Source organism: Triticum aestivum, chromosome 3B (assembly GCF_018294505.1).
Source record: "Triticum aestivum cultivar Chinese Spring chromosome 3B, IWGSC CS RefSeq v2.1, whole genome shotgun sequence".
In the NCBI taxonomy this organism is placed as follows: domain Eukaryota; kingdom Viridiplantae; phylum Streptophyta; class Magnoliopsida; order Poales; family Poaceae; genus Triticum; species Triticum aestivum.
The window spans coordinates 73,987,335-73,994,286 of NC_057801.1; the positions used below are offsets into that span (position 1 = coordinate 73,987,335).

At 42.6% G+C, this 6,952-nt stretch overlaps 1 long non-coding RNA gene across 1 annotated transcript; it reads right to left on the reverse strand.

Annotated features, from left to right (window-relative positions):
- Positions 1 to 240: 240 nt before the first annotated feature.
- LOC123068677 (uncharacterized) lies at positions 241 to 6,170 on the reverse strand. Its single transcript, XR_006431951.1, has 9 exons — positions 5,605 to 6,170; positions 5,278 to 5,516; positions 3,672 to 3,771; positions 2,913 to 2,981; positions 2,672 to 2,770; positions 2,547 to 2,584; positions 2,357 to 2,434; positions 1,571 to 1,689; positions 241 to 727 (listed from the first exon to the last, which is right to left on the reverse strand). It is a non-coding gene; the product is annotated as an uncharacterized lncRNA (long non-coding RNA).
- Between the last annotated feature and the right edge of the window lie 782 nt (positions 6,171 to 6,952).

A 6,952-nucleotide genomic window follows, 5' to 3' on the forward strand; every position in this document is an offset into this window, starting at 1 on the left:
GAACAGGGCCTACGAAATTTACACCATTATCCTGTGGTAAACACGACAGCTTCAAACACAAGAAACGGTCTTGAGATTCCTTGATGCAATTAAATTAAGAATATCAATATAACTCTTGGTGCAATTAACCAAGAAAGAAAATTCCCATAATGCACAACATTTTACACCGCAACGTTCACACTGATATTGCTTCCACCAGATTTGTTAAAATAGAAAGAAGCATGCAGACAGTGCAATATATTTTGACCCAAAACCAAGTTGATTATTTATGTCATCAACTACTCCCTCCGTTCCTAAATAAAAGTCTTTCTAGAGATGTCAATATGGACTACATATTTTAGAGTGTACATTCACTCATTTTGCTCCGTATGCAGTCCGAATTGGAATATCTAAAAAGACTTACAGTTACGAACAGAGGGAGTACTTCTCAGATGAGCTAATAAAAATATTTGGGGTCTACACAGCCCAGGAAGCACTAGCACTTTGTGTCCTTCCTTCACAGACATTGCAACATGACAGAGCCAAACTACATAGCTTAATTCTGAAACTAGACCCATCAACGCAGCATTTCATCGCCATGGCCGTGCACTGATGAAGGATACATCGGCTGATGGTCGCAGCAAACAAGCTTGACAACCAACATCAGGTGGCCCATGAGTGTATCAATTTCCCTAGGCCTGTAACAACCATGATTATCCAGGTTTTTCTTTTCTTTAGACATGCTCTCCTGTAATAATGTTGAAAGAACCAAGTCAGGTCTCACCAATCAACACATGACAAAGAAATAATCAAACTACCAGACACACAATGCGAAATAATCAATTTATTATGAGCCTAGAAATATATAACTCAACACCATGAGTACAGAATACTACTAATTTATTTTGAGCCTTAAGAAAACATTGCCAATTTGCAAACACGTGGCATATGCGGCTCCACACGACAAGCATGAATAACACGCTACTAAACAGGAGCAAAACCTCATTACAACAAGTTTAATAAGATAGTGATCAGAAACCTCATTAGAATTTGCGAAACAAGGCGTCCTTCTGCACAGCAAAATACCATAGGTTCAGAAATCAACGCAAGTTCACAAGCTAAGTGTTTTATATCGGTCCAAAAGACACCACAAATCTCAGAATTGTTGCCCAGTCCTACCAGCACAAAATAATATGCTACATGCGATGGCAACATACTTTGCTCCACAGCACAGCTCAACAAGAAAATCGAGAGATAAACCAAGAAAATGGACTTTCAGCAATGTAAGAGTTCCTCGAACCGCTTAATTATGGAACATATAATTATGAAGAACTCAATGACAGGGCACTAATCAACTAACTGAGCAAACATCACAAGGACAGATTATTGCACAGTTTATAACAAAATAGAATACATAGTTTATTTGCTATAGCCACTGTCACATAAGCATGTTTGGCAAGATGACCACCCCACAGGCCAAACACTACACTAGAGAACCAAGGCTCGACAACAAGGATCACAGCATGGACTAAGCACAATGGCCAGGCACCACAGAGCAAGGGATAGAGTACAGTGGAGACCGAGCCACTACCTGAACCACGGTCGAAGGAGAGGCAGTTGGGGCGCTCTGAACTTGATGCCATTACATGGGGAGACAACTGCAGCTAGACAACCATCGAAAAATCATGCACTTTCGCATGTACAAGAACCCTGTGAAACAAATAATCACATCAGTAATAGATAAAATCATAGCTAAATTAGCATTTTGGGGCTAAATCTGCCAAAACTGTGGCACTAATTAATACTCCCTCCGTTCCTAAATATAAGTCCTTTAGAGATTCCAATAAGAGACTACATACGGAGCAAAATGAGTGAATCTACACTCTAAAATATGACTACATACATCCGTATGTAGTTTGTATTGGAATCTCTAAAAAGACTTATATCTAGGAACGGAGGGAGTACAAGACAATCACAAGAAGCAAAAATGTTGACATAAGAGACCATCACAGATCAAGAAATCACATTGCTGTAGGCCCCAATGAAGTACCCATACATTTGGATTGATCAAACACAGAACATTTGCATGCAAGAGACCATTTCTAGAAAAATGCAACACTAGCTGAAAAGATACCCTATACTTAAACAACATCAAGTCATTTACCTAATGGTGAGCAAGTGTTATGAAGATTTCAAATTTTCATAAACGAAGACACATGCTTGGTCGCACTAATCAGTGTGCAATGTGAAGCTTATATGGGTAGTTCATGTGTGTGTGTGTAGCAAACTCAACCCATGTCAATCTGTCCCCACAGGTCGATGGCCGTGAAAACACAGAGCATAAGAGAAAGCTTAGTAGAGGAACTGAGTGGCTTACCTATGCTGGAGGCGTAGGGGAAGCCACACCGGAGGCGTCGGCGTGAGCTTTTCGTAAGCCAGCCATCCATGAACAAAGCTGCAAAGCAAAGAAAACAATTAAGAATCTGGCATTCCCATAAAAAACAGAATTACTGACAAAAACAAGAAACAGGTAACATCAAGTTTGGAGCAAAGCCAGGAGGTAGTACCTGTGGAAATCATCGTCGTCAAATTGGTGCACAATGGCCTGCATCAAGGACCACAACAGACACATGGTCAAGACTAGATACAAACAAAAGAACATGTCTTTATTACGGAATCAAATCATACACACCAGTGGCATGGCCATGGTGGTTCGGTACTTGCTTGTAGAGGATGATGCAGAGCTCTAGGATGATGCTCTTGTCGACGCTGAGCTTCTCGACCATATAATCTGAGCCATACACAATCAAACAGCAGCAAGAACACATCAGCAACAGGCATACAGAACCCAAATATGCATCTCTCGCTGGAAACTCAAACGGATACTAGTAAAACTATTCGGTGAAGCCAGCACAGATGTTTCATGTATGTACCTTGGATGTTCTTCATGACACCGAGGTCGATGCCGAGGGCCACCGGCTCAGGTAGAGTGTCATTGAGGTCTGCATACAAAACACGAATCAATGATCACATCACTAATTGATATAGTGATAGGTAAACTAGCACTTTGGGCTCAATCCACTAAAACAGTGCCACTAATTACTACTCCCTCCATTCCCAAATATAAGTCTTTCTAGAGATTCCAACAAGTGACTATATACGGAGCAAAATGAGTGAATCTACACTCTAAAATATGTCTACATACATCCGTATGTTGTAGTCCATTTGAAATGTCTAAAAAGACTTATATTTATGAATGGAGGGAGTACAAGACAATCACAAGAAGCACAAATATTGGCATCAAAGACCATACAGATCAAGAATCCACATTGCTGTCGGCCCAATGAACTACCCATGCATATGGATTGTTCATCCAACATAGAACATTTTCATGCAAGAGACCATTTTCTACACAAAAAAATGCAACAATTGGTAAAAAAAAGACCCCGTACTTGACCAACAACAGCAAGTCATTTACCCAATGGCCAGCATGAGTTACAAAGATTCCATATTTTTCCAAATAAATACACAGATGCTTGATTGCACTACTCAGAGTGCAGTGCGAAACTTCTATGGAAAGTTCTTTTGTGTGTGTTGCAGAACTAAACCCATACCAAGCATTCCCCACAGCTCGGTGGCTGTGGACACACATAGCATAAGAGAAAGCAGAGGAGAGCAGTTGAGTGGATTACCTATGCCGGAGTCAGAGAAAAGTGGCCACGAGAGGCGCAGGGGAAGCCACGCAGGAGGTGTCGGAGTGAGTTTTTGCAGGCCAGTCGTCCATGAACAAAGCTGTAAAACAAATGAACAACTCTTACTGCAAGTTGACAACATTCTTGAACGACTCCTACTTAAACTGCTCAACAGATAAAGAAGCCAACATGCTATACTGAAACAACCTTTTCTGGCCACACGATTAGGATGAACTGAACAAGAGCACCCTTTAAACTAAAATATGTCCTTCAGTTGATTTACAGATGATAGATGTTTTATGATGAGACTAAATTACGTCTTGTACTCTGTATCTCCAATTGTATGTCCAAAAAGTCCAACGATGCTATTTAGTATTCCCTCCGTTCCTAAATATAAGTCTTTTAAGAGATTTCACTATAGACTACATACGGAGCAAATTGAGTGAATCTATTCTCTAAAAGGCGTCTATATACATCCGAATGTAGTCTCTAGTGGAATGTCTAAAAAGACTTATATTTAGGAACGGAGGGAGTAGTAGATATAAGAAGACAAGATCGACACTCAAACTTCAGATTTCAGGAAGGAGAAACAACACAGACTGCACTTAGTTTTAGTTCTAAGTGGCTGAGTCAAGCATTATCCATGCAGTGACTGAGATATGCCTGACATACTAAAAACTTACAACATCATTAAGATAAATTTGACAATAAAAAAAGCAGAATTTATAATAATGGCTTGCACGATCTGTATGTAAACATCTCAGATATCTAATCAGATACAGTGCACAAAAGTAATAACCAAGAGTTCAAGTCAGCGTTCCACTTTGATAATACAAGATCATCAAGTTTACAGGATAATCTAAAGAAAATCTAAAGCAAGGTTACAGGATAACACAAGATCATCAAGTTCCGTGCACGTTTACCGGAACGAGCGATGCAAGTCATGGCCGTTAGGAACTACTCCCTCCGTTCCAAATTACTCGTCGCTGAAATGGATGTATCTAGAAATAAAATACATCTAGATACATCCATACGTGCGACAAGTAATTCGGAATGGAGGGAGTACAACATGAAAACAAAATTACATTCTGTTTTCCCATGCCACATATTCAGTTCTCAGAAGCGTACACAATCGTATGGACAATTGTTCAGGAATCAGAACCAACTAATAAATAAGCAAACATACATAAGCTGTAATAACCAACAGTTCAACTCAGCATTCCACTTTGATTAGGTACATGTGCTTGTACTAATTCCCAAGGTTACAAGAATGAGCCTGATACTTGAGCTACAACAATGCTAGCAAATAAAAGGTGTGCTCTTTAACAAAAAGAAAATTTGAAGCAAGGCTCCATGATAATACAAGATCACCAAGTTTGCGTGCACATTTACCAATACGACCGATGAATGTCATGGCCATTAGCAACTACAACATGAAAACAAAATTACATTCTGTTTTCTCATGCCACACATTCAGTTTTCACGAGCATACACAAAATTGTAAGGATTATAGTTCAAGAACCAGAACAAACTAAGCAAGCAAACATGCATAAGCTGTATATAGAAAATGCATGACAAAGACAAGCAAGGGCCACCAGTATCATACCTGGAGTACAGTAGCTCATGTACATGTAGGGTAGAGAGCGTCAAATCATGCACACCGGAGGAATGGCCAAGGTGGTTGCGTTCTGCTTTAGTGCTTGAGAGTCTGGTGCAGAGCTTCAGATCTTGTCAACGCCAAGCTTCTCGACATTGGATTTGGTTGTTTTCCAGTGAAAAATGTTCCACGAAGCCAGCCAATGCCAAAGGCCACGGTGTATGGTAGAGAGCGTCATTGATTGAGGTCTGGATACAATGCAAGAACATGAATCACGCTCGTATATTAGCCTGAGATAATGAGAGATTTGGTACAAGCACCAGAGAGCAGACATACCAAAGAGAAAGAGGAGGAGGCTGGTCCTCGCCGTGCTTGGTGCCCCCGTGGGTCATTTCGCCGGGCCGGTTCACTGCGTCCAACCTCGTCCCACGCAGGCTGCATCTCCTTCGGCCGCAAAACAGAGGAGACGAGGAGGGAGCTCGGGGTGATCAGCCGCGGCGCGGGATGGGCGCCAACGACCGGTTGCGGCTAGGGTTCGACGCGGCCTCCATCGGTCCATTTCCCCAGGCCGGTTCCCTGTGCCGGACCTCATCCCAGGCCGGATGCAGCTCCTTACGGCCGCAAAACCGAGGAGGCAAGGAGGCAGCCGAGGCGAGGACGGGCGCCGGCGACCCGTTGTGGCTACGGTTCGCCGCCGCCTCAGTCGGGCCGCTGATCTGGCGCCGCGGTCGCTGGAAGGTGAAGGGGCTGCGAGGCCTGGGAAGCGGAGGAGGGAGGACCTGGGCGTATGGTGCAGATCAAAGGAGAGACAGGAGGTGGAGCGCGGGCGGCGCCGGCGGGAGTACCGGCGGCGGTGCGCGGCTGCGAGGAGAAGGGGAGAGGCTCGGATGGATATCAGGGCTTGTTGGTTGGGGAAATACACTTTGGAACCTGCATGTATATACACCCTATATGGGATTTTTTTTATTATTTTAATAAAAAGTTAAAATAGGTAAGAACTATTTTGACAAAACACTTGACTTACTTTTGCACTAGTAAAAAAATCTGGATGAAAAAAAAAGTTGACTTCACAGCAAAAAAGAATAAATTTATTTGCTATTATAGGTCACTATTCACACTATTTTAGCCAAAAATTTGTCTTTTTTGAAAAGAAGTCAAAGGTATATTTTTTTTTGTGGATTTATTTTCTCACGAGTACAATAGAAGGTCAAGTTTATTTCAAAAATATTTTCAGGAATTTTCGACTTTTGGTTGAATTACTAATTTTTTTTTGCATATAGGGTGTATATACACCCATAGACCAAAAGTTCCCTCCCGGGGTTGGGTATATTTTCTTTCTTTTGTTTGGGCGAAAACGAGGACAAGTGGATGAGGAGCAAATCGAATTTGTACCTCTCAATCCCTGAAGTTTATGTTCTGGATTCGCGAACCCCGGTTCATTAGAGTCGTTCGGTGTACCTGACGCCGGACCCATCTGACGGCCCGAACGCTCTGTCATGGTCTTCAACTGATCAAGATTCGTCCGTTAGAGCCGCCTCCGAAAGGAGACGGGGCCGTTGCTGCGGCTGGTCCTCCTTGTCACCGGAGGAGTCCGCCGCGGTGGGTGCGGATAGTCCAGGTGAGTGAGGGCGGCGACGCCACGATCCGCCTGACGACGAGCTTCCCCCAATGCAGCTTGCCGACG